The sequence below is a fragment of the Schistocerca nitens genome, chromosome 7, assembly GCF_023898315.1.
Source record: "Schistocerca nitens isolate TAMUIC-IGC-003100 chromosome 7, iqSchNite1.1, whole genome shotgun sequence".
In the NCBI taxonomy this organism is placed as follows: domain Eukaryota; kingdom Metazoa; phylum Arthropoda; class Insecta; order Orthoptera; family Acrididae; genus Schistocerca; species Schistocerca nitens.
Genome location: NC_064620.1, coordinates 522,263,283 through 522,279,067, shown reverse-complemented (window position 1 = coordinate 522,279,067; position 15,785 = coordinate 522,263,283). Strand labels below are relative to the sequence as shown.

Sequence of the window (15,785 nt, the reverse complement as noted above, 5' to 3'; positions counted from 1 at the left end):
GATTGTGGTACTGGCAGTAGCTCCATTGAAATATTTGTACATTTGGTTTAAAATAAATACACTATTGAAACTCAAGACACTCTGTGTATGGGCTGCAAAGCCAGGCTCCTGCCCATCATTTCAATCTTTGAAATCCGCATATCAATGGCGCCTTACATTATAGAAATATTTGCGATATGTTGCTAACAAAAATGTCAAAATTTTCTTGACCGGTTTACTTCAGATTTTTACTCTATGCTTTACTAGACGTTTGAACGGATATAGGGTCCATATGTTTTAGACATACATTGCATATAAAGATGTATGTAATATAGTCGTTAGCAAAAATTTCGAAAAGTTCTTTATCGGTTTACTTCAAATTTTTACAAGGTACTGTAATACAATTTTGACGACCATAGACTATATATTTTTTAAGTATATGTAATATAAAAATATAATAATAGGCAAATGTCAGCAAAAATCTCGAAAAGTTCTTGATCGATTTACTTCAAGTTTTTGCACAATGATTATAATTCAGACCGACAGACAGTTTCTTTAAACAACATTGCGTAAGTTGTCTGTTAAATCCGACTGCGAGAAAAAAAATGTATTGCTATGAAAACGTGTGGTTTAGTTTTCTTCCTCACAGTCAACTGCAGCTATGATATAAGGGCATTTAAACCATTAGAAAAATTGTTTCTAATATATATATATATATATATATATATATATATATATATATATATTCCTCCTCACATACAGTTTTAAACAAAATTTTCGTACGCAGGTATGTGCTGTTTCGTTTTATTCCTCACAATCGGTTTTAATAGAAAACAGGAAAGTTTTATTTATGGCTCATCGCTTTGTAATTAGATTACTACTGGTAGTGCTACTTCTACTATTACAGGATTTGAATCGTCTGATACTCTTTAATCCTTCCAATTCGCAGATTAAAACCATGCGATATACTGTCATTAAAGCCACTGTCCTGATAGTTACAGCACCGGAAGACATATCTCCCACACCCCGTATAGTGTATACCGATGATCCTAACCGTTTTATCAATTCATTTTAAGAGACTTCAGTTTCCCATCAAAGTTTCTTTTGCAACACCAACAAATAAGGCTCCAAGTCCGAGAAAGAGGAGGTGAGCCGACAGGAAGGATGTAATGAACGGAGAGAGGGAGGGGAGGAGATGCATAGAGAAGAGGGGAGAAGAAGTTGGACAGAGAGAGGATGGAAGACGGAATTTAGGGCTTACATCCGATTCCTATACATATTCAGCAACTGCGAAGCATTGCTGGGTTCGCTAGCAATACATACTGTCAAATATACTTTACATAAAGGAAATGCAACCATGACAACCATTGTAAAGATTGTGCGGAGTAACTGTTCCATGTCTGTTAGGCCTCAACGTAAGCTGACTGATTCTGGCGTATGCCGTTTCGGTACAGAGGTGGTCAATCCTAGTAAGCCAAAAACTGGCGCGTGGACCAAGTGAAGTTGAGACGGAGTCCGTGATACACTTGGCTTACTCGGAACTGACGTCAGAGCGGTTTGTACATGTCCATCAGCGCATTTCGAGTGAGCCGAACGTGACACTGACACCAGCTTCTCCCGCGTCAGAGCTGGCCCTCGAAAATCGCAACATATTCGCTCGAAAACAGCTAAATTTTTGTGACAAGGAAGAATATAAATGTCATTGGTGCTTGTTTCAGTCGTAGCAATTTTAGCTGTCCACTTAGGTTTCTGCCTAACCACACCCTTGGAAGCTGCAACATATTCGGAAATGAACAGCCAAATTGTTGTGACAAGCAATAAATATAAATATCATTGCCCGTCGTTTCACTCACAGCAAATTCATTGTGCGTTTTTAATCTACATCTACATCATACTACGCAAGCCACCTACTGGTGTGTGGCGGAGGGTACTTTCGGTACCACTATCTGATCCCTCCAACCCTGTTCCTCTCGCGAATAGTGCGTGGGAAGAATGATTGTCGGTAAGTGTGGTGTCACCGCCAGACACCACACTTGCTAGGTGGTAGCCTTTAAATCGGCCGCGGTCCGTTAGTATACGTCGGACCCGCGTGTCGCCACTATCAGTGATTGCAGACCGAGCGCCGCCACACGGCAGGTCTAGAGAGACTTCCTAGCACTCGCCCCAGTTGTACAGCCGACTTTGCTAGCGATGGTTCACTGACAAAATACGCTCGCATTTGCCAAGACGATAGTTAGCATAGCCTTCAGCTACGTCATTTGCTACGACCTAGCAAGGCGCCATTACCAGTTACTATTGATGCTGTAAAACATGTACCGTCAAGAGCGATGTTCACCAATTATGGATTAAAGTTAAGTATTCCAGCAGCTACGTACGTTTTTTGTTAGTCTCATTTCCTTGACCTGTTCCAGACCTCACGCCAGCCTGCGTGAGCTAAAACGCGTGCCTTTCGGCTTCCTCTCATAGTGGGTTGGCTGTCTTGCCAATCCACAACAGTAAGCCTCTGTATTGGCTCTAATTTCTCGAATTTTCTCCTCGCGGTCAATACGCGCGATATACACTCCTGGAAATTGAAATAAGAACACCGTGAATTCATTGTCCCAGGAAGGGGAAACTTTATTGACACATTCCTGGGGTCAGATACATCACATGATCACACTGACAGAACCACAGGCACATAGACACAGGCAACAGAGCATGCACAATGTCGGCACTAGTACAGTGTATATCCACCTTTCGCAGCAATGCAGGCTGCTATTCTCCCATGGAGACGATCGTAGAGATGCTGGATGTAGTTCTGTGGAACGGCTTGCCATGCCATTTCCACCTGGCGCCTCAGTTGGACCAGCGTTCGTACTGGACGTGCAGACCGCGTGAGACGACGCTTCATCCAGTCCCAAACATGCTCAATGGGGGACAGATCCGGAGATCTTGCTGGCCAGGGTAGTTGACTTACACCTTCTAGAGCACGTTGGGTGGCACGGGATACATGCGGACGTGCATTGTCCTGTTGGAACAGCAAGTTCCCTTGCCGGTCTAGGAATGGTAGAACGATGGGTTCGATGACGGTTTGGATGTACCGTGCACTATTCAGTGTCCCCTCGACGATCACCAGTGGTGTACGGCCAGTGTAGGAGATCGCTCCCCAAACCATGATGCCGGGTGTTGGCCCTGTGTGCCTCGGTCGTATGCAGTCCTGATTGTGGCGCTCACCTGCACGGCGCCAAACACGCATACGACCATCATTGGCACCAAGGCAGAAGCGACTCTCATCGCTGAAGACGACACGTCTCCATTCGTCCCTCCATTCACGCCTGTCGCGACACCACTGGAGGCGGGCTGCACGATGTTGGGGCGTGAGCGGAAGACGGCCTAACGGTGTGCGGGACCGTAGCCCAGCTTCATGGAGACGGTTGCGAATGGTCCTCGCCGATACCCCAGGAGCAACAGTGTCCCTAATTTGCTGGGAAGTGGCGGTGCGGTCCCCTACGGCACTGCGTAGGATCCTACGGTCTTGGCGTGCATCCGTGCGTCGCTGCGGTCCGGTCCCAGGTCGACGGGCACTTGCACCTTCCGCCGACCACTGGCGACAACATCGATGTACTGTGGAGACCTCACGCCCCACGTGTTGAGCAATTCGGCGGTACGTCCACCCGGCTTCCCACATGCCCACTATACGCCCTCGCTCAAAGTCCGTCAACTGCACATACGGTTCACGTCCACGCTGTCGCGGCATGCTACCAGTGTTAAAGACTGCGATGGAGCTCCGCATGCCACGGCAAACTGGCTGACACTGACGGCGGCGGTGCACAAATGCTGCGCAGCTAGCGCCATTCGACGGCCAACACCGCTGTTCCTGGTGTGTCCGCTGTGCTGTGCGTGTGATCATTGCTTGTACAGCCCTCTCGCAGTGTCCGGAGCAAGTATGGTGGGTCTGACACACCGGTGTCAATGTGTTCTTTTTTCCATTTCCAGGAGTGTATGTGGGGGTAAGTAATATGTTGTCCGACTCGTTCTGAAAAGTGCTGTCCCGAAATTTCAATAGTAAATCTCTCCGTGATGCACAACGACTCTCTTGTAACGCCTGCCAGAGGAGTTTGTTTAGCATCTCCGTAACGCTCTCTCTCCAGCTAAACGATCCGATGACGAAACGCTCCGCTCTTCGTTAGATCTTCTCTGTCTCCTCTATCTGTACTATAACATAGGGATCCCATATGTACTCAAGAATAGGGCGAACAAGCGCCTTATAAGCCACTTCTTTCGTGGATGAGTTACAATTCCTTAAGAGTCTCCCGATGAATCTGAGTCTGCTTTTCCCACCATCTGTTTTACATGGTCATTCCGCTTAAGGTTGCTCTGCATAGTTGCGCCTGGATATTTTACGGCAGACGCTATCTCCAGCTGTTTGTCACCCAAAGCGTAGCTGTACAGTAGTGGATTTCTTTTCCTTTAATCGGACAGAAGTCATAAAATCGAAGAAACTGCGCCCTGAGTGAGTGCACTCTTACGTGCAAATAACGTCTAATATTGCAGAACATTTTTCTATTTCATTCACAATAATATGTGTGCTATTTGTTCTTTTGGACATTTCTGAAAGAACAGACTCCATTTTAATCCTGCACCAACTATGAATCAACACACAAAGGAATTAGTGACATTAGCTGCCAGTGGGCATTGATTAATATCAATGAGGCAAGTTGAAAATTTGTGCTGCACCGGGATTCATACGCACCCTGAACACAGAGGTAACCATAACCGCACGGACAGCCCCAGCACCTTTCCCATCAGACCCAAATTCTCAACTTATATCACACACTACTGATGTACACTATGTCATCAATAGTATTCGGCCACCTGGCTGAAAATGACTTTCAAGTTCGTGGCACCCTCCATCCGTAATGCTGGAATTCAATATTGTGTTGGCCCACCGTTATCCTTGATGACAGCTTCCACTCTCGCAGGCATGCGTTCAGTCAGGTGCTGTAAGGTTTCTTGGAGAATGGCAGCCAATTCTTGATGGAGTACTGCACTAAGGAGAGGTATCGATGTCGGTCGGTGAGGCCTGACACGAAGTTGGCGTTCCAAAACATCCCAAAGGTGTTCTGTAGCATTGAGGTCAGAACTCTGTGCAGACCAGTCCGTTGCAGGGATATTATTGTCGTGTAACTACTCCGCCACAGGCCGTGCATTAAGAACAGGTGCTCTATCGTGTTGAAAGATGCAATCGCCATCCCCGAATTGCTCTTCAACAGTGGGTAGCAAGAAGGTGCTTAAAACAAAATGTAGGCCTGTTCTGTGAGGGTGCCACGCGAAACAACAAGGGGTGCAAGCCGCCTCCATGCAAAACACGACCACATCATAACACCACCGCCTTCGAATTTTACTGTTGGCACTACACACACTGGCAGATGACGTTCACCGGGTTTTCGCCACACCCACACCCTAGTATTCGGACACCTGGCTGAAAATGACTTTCAAGTTCGTGGCACCCTCCATCCGTAATGCTGGAATTCAATATTGTGTTGGCCCACCGTTATCCTTGATGACAGCTTCCACTCTCGCAGGCATGCGTTCAGTCAGGTGCTGTAAGGTTTCTTGGAGAATGGCAGCCAATTCTTGATGGAGTACTGCACTCAGGAGAGGTATCGATGTCGGTCGGCGAGGCCTGACACGAAGTTGGCGTTCCAAAACATCCCAAAGGTGTTCTGTAGCATTGAGGTGAGAACTCTGTGCAGACCAATCCATTGCAGGGATATTATTGTCGTGTAGCTACTCCGCCACAGGCCGTGCATTATGAACAAGTGCTCTATCGTGTTGAAAGATGCAATCGCCATCCCCGAATTGCTCTTCAACAGTGGGTAGCAAGAAGGTGCTTAAAACAAAATGTAGGCCTGTTCTGTGAGGGTGCCACGCGAAACAACAAGGGGTGCAAGCCGCCTCCATGCAAAACACGACCACATCATAACACCACCGCCTTCGAATTTTACTGTTGGCACTACACACACTGGCAGATGACGTTCACCGGGTTTTCGCCACACCCACACCCTGGCGTCGGATCGTCACTCCACACAACGTTTTTCCACTGTTCAAGCGTCCAATGTTTACCCTCCTTACACCAAGCGAGGCGTTGTTTGGCTTTTACTGCTGTGATGTGTGGCTTATGAGCAGCCGTTCGACCATGAAATCCAAGTTTTCTCACCTCCCGCCTAACTGTCACAGTACTTGCAGTGGATCCTGATGCAGTTTGGAATTCCTGTGTGATGGTCTCGATAGATATCTGCCTATTACACATTACGATCCTCTTCAACTGTCGGTCGTCTCTGTCCGTCAACAGACGAGGTTGGCCTGTACGCTTTTGTGCTGTACGTGTCCCTTCACGTTTCCAGTTCACTATCACATCGGAAACAGTGGACCTAGGGATGTTTAGGAGTGTGGAAATATCGCGTACAGACGTATAATACAACTGACACCCAGTCACCTGACAGCGTTCGAAGTCCATGAGTTCCGCAGAACGCCCCATTGTGCTCTCTCACAATGTCTAACGACTAATGAGGTCGCTGATATGGAGTACCTGGCAGTAGGTTGCACAATGCACCTAATGTAAAAAAGGTATGTTTTTGCGGTGTCAGGATACTTTTGATCACATAGTGTAGTGTGGTGTCTGAAAGAACAAACACCACATATATAGTGAAGGTGATGACGGTCAGTGATACCTTCAGTGTAGATGCACAAAAAACTCGAACATTTACGGGAATCGGAGAGATGCCACGAGTAATGTGGCTAATGATCAAGGGCACTACATCAGTAGAGGTTGGGAATCTGAGTGTGACGGGAGGCGCGCTGGAATAGCTAGCGCAGTTGTGGTGGGCACTTTGCTCGGATGGAGTATTGGTCAGCGCCATCAGTTTAGTAAGTAGGAGACCCGGGTTCGATTCCCAGCCTGGAACAAATTCTTTACTTGCCCCATTGATATAAATCATTGCCCACTGGCAGCTAATGTCTTTAATTCCTCCTTGTCTTGATTTATAAGAATAGCACAGAATTTGTTACAAATGTGAGGATATGGAAAAACAGGATGCGAACGTTCTATTTTCGCCTGTGTAACTTTGTGTCCCTAATCACAAGACGACGACGAAATGACAGAATTCTCAACAATACTGTAATTCATCTTAGGCTGTTACCGCCGATCCAAAATAACTGATATTCAATTATAAGAAATTATACGAAGGGTGGCGCGCCTGTGATAAATCTATAATGTGCCGTTGCCTTGAAACAGCATCCTACCATACCACACAAGTTATAATGCTAAAACAACGAAATACGGGAAATCAGTGTGGCTTTTCCAAAGTTGTCGACTGTCTACATCGCATCGAGCTGCATGTCATTTGGGTGCTACAAACGCGACCCGGCGTGAGGCTGCGGTCGGAAGGCATACAATAGGAGAACTGTCAGGGGAAATCCTTCAGTATTCCGGAGGCAGGAAATGGCTTTCGTTCTGAGCTCGGCAGAGTGTGGTGGATATTGGAGAATATTCGTGTTGAGAGACTATGTAGCTATACAAGACACATAAAATAAACAACAGACAGGACGAAAGTACTGACGACAAACGTCTTTGCTTTGGAGCAACTACTTAAGAAACTGTGCTATATGAAGTGCACTGGATCTTATAAAATTTATACTTTTATTATTATTAATTAGATTGTGACTAATAAGGTATCGTTGGTCAACTCTTGTTAAGGGCAATCAATTTATCTGCAAAGACTTTATGTGGGATACCTGATACAGATGCACTAGCACGAACTAATGGAACAGTACAATTAATCATAGAGGTAAAATACGCCACCACTATTAATTTGTCTTGACAAACGAAAACTTTTATTACAACATAAATAAAAGAAGCTTCCTGTGTAATAAAGCTGTTTCCTGAAACATCATTTTTGTCATATAAACTTTACTCAACGTACTGTCTGAGTATTTTCAACATACCTCATTAAAATATCTAAAAATTAATTAATATTCTAATTATTTATTTTACTTATATTTGTTTTATGTTTTAAGTTGTTATTTTACGTCTTACATTCCTGGCTTTTTGGTTATTTAGTTTTCAAAAGATAATAATGTTAATCTGTAAGGAAATGCTTAAAACAACATTTTTTTGCGCCATACACATAAAACGAACGAAATATCTTCACGTAATAGGCACGATGGAGAAGGCAATTAAAACAAAATTGACCCGGATTTCGAATTTTCACAGGTGATTCTCTAAACGTCTTGATTTGTATCAGACATATGTCAGTACATTGGTAAGGCTTGGCCAAGAGAACTGATAACGTACTGGTGATTGCAGCTTCTACGGTCGCAGGTTCGAATCCTGCCTCGGGCATGGATGTGTGTGATGTACTTAGTTAGGTTTAAGTAGTTCTAAGTTCTAAGGGACTGATGACCTAAGAAGTTAAGTCCCATAGTGCTCAGAGCCATTTGATTGCAGCTTGATTGTATTGTATCTCAAATGGTAATTGACATCATAATCATTCCACAAAACTAGGTCTGAAAATTTTCTCACAACATTCTTCCAAATATCGAAAGCCGTATACTTCCGCGGCTGTATCTGTGCCATCGCGACCTCTGGGATCAGCGGATGTTTCTTGTCCTTGGATACAGCGTCAACACTTTTTTTTTTATCTGACCACCCGTCTTTTCACAGTTTTAAAAGAAACTACTAGTGAATTTGGACTGAGGATTCGAGAATCTCTTTTTGAAGGTCGAAATCTTCTTGTGACAACACCGAAATCTGGTAAACGAATGTCTGACCAGGCCAAAAGATATTTGAAAGATGATTTCTTTGCCAGTATACAACTTTCGATGTCGGAAGAAATTTATGAGAAAACTTTCTGTTGAATGATTATGATGTCAGTCTCCACTTGAGAAACAATAAAATTAGGCTGCATTCACTGTATATAATTAATTATCTCCGCTAAGGCTTACCAAAGTGCTGAAATATGCCTGATACGAATCAGGATATTTAGAGGATCAATCGTGACAATTTGAAATCCTGCTGAATTTCGTTTTACATTGGATTCTCCACCATTTCCACTAGCGCAACGATCCCAGCGCCTCGTTCAAAATGAGAATTATCTGTAGCGGCCAAACATTTGAAGATGAGTCTTCATTGACTCTAAAGCTAATTATTAAAAGATTAGTATTATTAAAAGATTAGTATTTTTTTTAAAAAAAGATAGTGTAAAGCGGCTGGTTGTAGTATTAATTCAAAGCATCCGCTAGAACAAATACTCTGCCTGAAAAAAAGTCAAGCATCCTGTACAGAAAAGGGGGGGGGGGGGGGGGAACGAAATGAAACTTCACGGGTTGAGACGATATGTGATGTTCTTCTAATGATTACAAAATCGAGTCAAATTGAGAATGAACTTGGCAGTACGAGCCTACTTATTAGTATGAGCTCGCACACCCTCAGACCTGGAAGCACGCATTGATTCAGTTGGGAAGAATGTCACAAAGTCATTGTATACTCCTCTGAGGCAAGCTGGCCACAGCTGTAGTAAGTGGTCCAGTATATCGTGGATGCTGGCACTGGGACAGAGCTGACATCCGAGTTGGTCCCACAGATATTCTGCAGGGAACAGATCTGAGGATCTTGGTCGCCTCGAGAGTATGTCAACATGACGGGGACAGTGCATAGAGACAGGTGCCATGTGTGGCCGAGCATTGTCTTCCTGAAAAATAACACCACAATGCTGTCACGCGAGCAGTAATACGTGAGGACGCAGGATACCTGTAACGTAGGTTTGTGTTGTCAGTTCCCTCACTCGCTACAGTTGTGAACTGAAATCATAGCCGATGGCTCCACACTTCATGACGCCAGGAGTGAAACCGCTGTCCCTCTCTAAAGCCTCGTAAGTATGAACTCCCTCCTCTCTCCGTCCGAACAGGCCTTGGAAGGCCCAACGGCACCGACCGGTCGCCGTGTCATCCTCAGCCCACAGTCGTCACTGGATGCGGATATGGAAGGGCATGTGGTCAGCGCACCGCTCTCCCGGCCGTATGTTGTTTACGAGACCGGAGCGGCTACTTCTCAATCAAGTAGCTCCTCAGTTTGCCTCTCAAGGGCTGAGTGCAACCCACTTGCCAACAGCGCTCTGCCCATCCAAATGCTAGGCCATCACCTCGGTGATCTGATGGGAACCGGTGGCAGGGCCGTTGGCGTCTTGTAAGTAACCTCTACCAAAGATGCCGCCATTATCGCTAACGATGGATGTCTGGACAGTGCGAAACAATGCAACGTCATTCGTCTGCATCTTCCCGATCACAGCACCACTCCAAACGCAGCAATTTTTGTTGTGGTGTTAATGGCAGCGTTTACATGGGACGGTATTCCGTAGTCTGGCTGCTGCCAGTATGTGATCAATGGTGCGAGAACACAGAATGTTACATGGAGTCTACCTCTTCTCCGACGGCAGGCGCAGATGTGAAGCCTCAGAATAATCTAGCTTTGTACTTTACAGTTGGATAATGTCCTCAGTTATTTGCTGGATGTATTCCAATCTCTGTCTTCCCCTACAAATTTTACTCTCTGTAGCTCCCTGTAGTACCATAGAAGTACTGATGTCTTAAGAGATGTCCTACCATCCTGTCCCTTCTTCTTGTCAATGTCTTCCATATCTTCCTTTTCTCGCTGATTCTTCGGAGTACCTCCTCGTTCCCTGCCTCATTAGTGCACCTAATTTTCAACATTCTTCTGTAGCACCACATCTCAAATGCTTCGATTCTCTTCCGTTCTGGTTTGCCCACGGTCCATGTTTCACTACCACACAATGCAAACGTATATTCTCAGATATTTCTTCCTCAAATTAGTGCCTATGCTTGATACCAGTAGACTTCTATTGGCCAGGCATGCCCTTTTTGAAAGCGCCAGTCTGTTACTTGTGTTGTCGTCCTTCACGGGTTATTTTGCTGCCAAGAGACCAGAATTTCTTAACTTCATCTACTTCGTGATTATAGATCCCGATTTTAAGTTTTTCGCTGTTCTCATTTCTGCTACTCTTCATTAATTTCGTCTTTCTTAGTCTCAGTCAATGTTCTGTACTCATTAGACTGTTCATTCCGTTGAGCAGATCCTCTAATTCTTGTTCACTTTCACTGAGGATAGCAATATCATCAGCTACTTTTGTCATTGTCACCCTTTCAGCTTGAATTTTAATCCAACTCTTGAACCTTTCTTTTGCTTTCGTCATAGCTTCTTCGATGTATCGATTGAAGAGAGGCGGCGAAATAGTACATCCCTGTCTTATTCCATTTTTAATCTCAGCATTTCCTTGTTGGTCTTCGACACTTATTGTTCCCCCTTGGCTCTTGTACATATTGTATATTAACCGATTTTCCTTATAGCTTCTCCGTATTTTTCTCAAAATCTTCAACATTTTGAACTATTTGACGTTGTCGAACGCTTTTCTCAGTTCGACAAATCCTTTGAATGCTTCTTGGTTTTCCTTTAGTCATGCTTCTATTATCAGCCGCAACGTCAGAACTGCCTCTCTGGTGCCTTTACCTTTCCTAAAGCCAAACTGATTGTCATCTAACACTTCCCCAATTTTCTATCTTGTTGTTGTGGTCTCTGGTCCGAAGACTGGTTTGATTTTTATTTATTTATTTTAATTTTACACGTCCAGTTCCCTAGGACCAAATTGAGGAGCAAATCTCTAAGGTTATGGACGTGTCAGTACATGAAATTACAACATAAATGTAATAACAGATATAATCAAATGTTTATGAACCCAAAAAAAGAAAGCCATAAGTTTACGTAAACGCAATCAACAATATAACGTAGGAATCAGATTAATTTTTCAAGGAACACCTCGACAGAATAGATGGAGTGATCCATGAGGAAATTCTTCAGCTTCGATTTGAAAGCGCGTGGATTACTGCTAACATTTTTTAATTGTTGTGGTAAATGGATGCAGCAGTATACTGCACACCTTTCAGCACAAGTGTTAAGTAAGTGCAATCCAGATGCAGATTGGATTTCTGCCGAGAATTAACTGAGTGAAAGCTTCTAATTCTTGGGAATGAACTGATATTGTTAACAAGAAACGACAGTAGAGTATATATACCTTGAGGGACCAGTGTCTGAATGCCCAGACTAGTGAGCAGGGGTCATCAAGAAGTTCGCAAACTTAGACTACTTACTGCCCGAACCGCCCGTTTCTGAGCCAAAAATGTCCTTTGAGAATGAGAAGAGTTATCCCAAAATACACACATCAAAAAAGTTTTGCATCACCTCGGTTCCGAGAGTTACGGAACTTGTACAGAATACAGGAATAGAGATCATCATAAACATCATTTCCTCCCTTTTTATTTCTCATGAAAACCATACATTGTACGTTGTACCAGCATACAGCGAGACCTTCAGAGGTGGTGGTCCAGACTGCTCTACACACCGGTACCTCTAATACCCAGTAGCACGTCCTCTTGCATCGACGCATGCCTGTATTCGCCGTGGCATACAATCCACAAGTTCATCAAGGCGCTGTTGGTCCAGATTGTCCCACTCCTCAACGGCGATTCGGCGTAGATCCCTCAGAGTGGTTGGTGGGTCACGTCGCCCATAAACAGCCCTTTTCAATCTATCCCAGGCATGTTCGGTAGGATTCATGTCTGAAGAAATGCTCGCCACTCTAGTCGAGTCATGTCGTTATCCTGAATGAAGTCATTCACAAGATGTGCACGATGGGGGCGCGAATTTTCGTCCACGAAGACGAATGCCTCGCCAATATGCTGCCGATATCGCATTCACGTATCGTACAGCCGTTACGGCGCCTTCCATGACCAGCAGGGACGTACGTCGGCCCCACAGAATGCCACCCCAAAACAACAGGGAAACTCCACGTTGCTGCCTCAGTGGACAGTGTGTCTAAGGCGTTCAGCCTGACCGGGTTGCCTCCAAACACGTCTCCGAGAATGTATGGGTGAAGGCGTATGTGACACTCATCGTGACGCCAATCCTGAACGGTCAATTCGATATGTTGTTGGGTCCATCTGTACCGCGCTGCATGGTGTCGTGTTTGCAAAGATGGACCTCACCATGGACGTCGGGAGTGAAGTTGCGCATCATGCAGCCTACTGCGCACAGTTTGAGTCGTAACACGACGTCCTATGGCTGCACGAAAAGCATTATTCAACATGGTGGAGTTTCTTTCAAGGTTCCTCCGAGCCATAATCCGTAGGTAGCGGTCATCCACTGCAGTAGTAGTAGCCCTTGGGCGGCCTGAGCGAGGTATGTCATCGACAGTTGTCCCTTTGTGTCTCCTTCATGTCCAAAGAACATCGCTTTCGTTCAATCCGAGACGCCTGGACACTTCCCTTGTTGAGAGCCCTTCCTGGCACAAAGTAACAATGCGGACGCGATCGAACCGCGGTATTGACCATCTAGGCATGGTTGAACTACAGACAACACGAGCCGTGTACCTATTTCCTGGTGGAATGACTGGAACTGACCGGCTGTCGGACCCCCTCCTTCTCATAGGCGCTGCTGATGCACGGTTGTTTACATCTTGGGCGGGTTTAGTGACATCTCTGAGCAGTCAAAGGGACTGTCTCTGTGATACAGTATCCATAGTCAACGTCTATCTTCATGAGTTCTGGGAAGCGGGGTGATGCAAAACTTTTCTCGATGTGTGTGTTACTTGTTCTCGGACGGCAGGCCCAGATATGAAGCCGTATGTAGCAAAAGTTTTAGAATTATCTAGGTTTGTACCTTATATCTGGATAAAGTCTTCAGTTATCGAGAACTTTTAACACTGCAGTGCGTCAGCAATCGTGAATAATTTAATGATTATAAAGAATCCGCCTCGATTGCGAATTGAAACCGGATGTTAACCTAGGTTTCTACTCTGATAACCACGCCTTCTTCGGAACACACTAAAACTACAAACTGCCTAAAGAGGCATGGTCCAACATTAATACAGAACGTCCAAAAGGGCAAAATACTCGCATAAGATGTAAAATAAACGGTACGTGTGTACCATGTCAACAGCTGCACTTAGGTCAAACGTCAGAAGCGTGCTTTCTCACTCCAGCCAACGTTCGGTGGGTCGCGGGCTCTCCGTTATTTGCTGGATGTATTCCATCTCTGTCTTTCTCTACAATCTTTACTCTCTATAGCGCCCTCTAGTACCATGGCAGTACTGAGGTCTTAACAGATGTCCTACCATCCTGTCCCTTCTTCTTCTCATGTCTTCCATACATTCCATTCCCCGCCGATTCTTCCGAGTATCTCAGCCGGCCGTTGTGGCCGAGCGGTTCTAGGCGCTTCAGTCTGGAACCGCGCGACCGCTACGGTCGCAGGTTCGAATCCTGCCTCAGGCATGGATGTGTGTGACGTCCTTAGGTTAGTTCGGTTTAAGTAGTTCTAAGTTCTAGGGGACTGATGACCTCAGATGTTAAGTCCCATAGTGCTCAGAGCCTCTTCCGAGTATCTCCTCGTTCCTTGACTCATTCAACATTCTTCAACAATCCCAAGGGCCATAGATGAGAGATTAACGCTGTAAAGAAATACGTTTAATGGGAAATACAGGGTGTTACAAAAAGGTGCGGCCAAACTTTCAGGAAACATTCCTCACACACAAATAAAGAAAATATGTTATGTGGACATGTGTCTGGAGACGCTTACTTTCCATGTTAGAGCTCATTTTATTACTTCTCTTCAAATCACATTAATCATGGAATGGAAACACACAGCAACAGAACGTACCATCGTGACTTCAAACACTTTGTTACAGTAAATGTTCAAAATGTCCTCCGTTAGCGAGGATACATGCATCCACCCTCCGTCGCATGGAATCCCTGATGAGCTGATGCAGCCCTGGGGAATGGCGTATTGTATCACAGCCGTCCACAATACGAGCACGAAGAGTCTCTACATTTGGTACCGGGGTTGCGTAGACAAGAGCTTTCAAATGCCCCCATAAATGAAAGTCAAGAGGGTTGAGGTCAGGAGAACGTGGAGGCCATGGAATTGATCCGCCTCTACCAATCCATCGGTCACCGAATCTGTTGTTGAGAAGCATACGAACACTTCGACTGAAATGTGCAGGAGCTCCATCGTGCATGAATCACATGTTGTGTCGTACTTGTAAAGGCACATGTTCTAGCAGCACAGGTAGAGTATCCCGTATGAAATTATGATAACGTGCCCCATTGAGCGTAGGTGGAAGAACATGGGGCCCAATCAAGACATCACCAACAATGCCTGCTTAATTTCCATGTTAGAGCTCATTTTAGTTTTTTCCACCTACGCTCAATGGAGCGCGTTATCATGATTTCATACGGGATACTCTACCTGTGCTGCTAGAACATGTGCCTTTACAAGAACGACACAACATGTGGTTCATGCACGATGGAGCTGTTGCACGTTTCAGTCGAAGTGTTCGTACGCTTCTCAGCAACAGATTCGGTGACCGATGGTTTGGTAGAGGCGGACCAATTCCATGGCCTCCACGCTCTCCTGACCTCAACCCTCTTGTCTTTCATTTATGGGGGCCACTGAAAGCTCTTGTCTACGCAACCCCGGTACCAAATGTAGAGACTCTTCGTGCTCGTGTTGTGGACGGCTATGATACAATACGCCATTCTCCAGGGCTGCATCAGCGCATCAGGGATTCCATGCGACGGAGGATGGATGCATGTATCCTCGCTAACGGAGGACATTTTGAACATTTCCTGTAACAGTGTTTGAAGTCACGTTGGTACGTTCTGTTGCTGTGTGTTTCCATTCTATGATTAATGTGATTTGA

At 45.2% G+C, this 15,785-nt stretch overlaps 1 protein-coding gene across 1 annotated transcript in view; it reads right to left on the bottom strand.

The window, feature by feature from the left end:
• Positions 1–15,785, bottom strand: part of LOC126195244 (facilitated trehalose transporter Tret1-like) — a 56,235-nt gene that overhangs the window by 5,543 nt on the left and 34,907 nt on the right. The window lies entirely within an intron of this gene.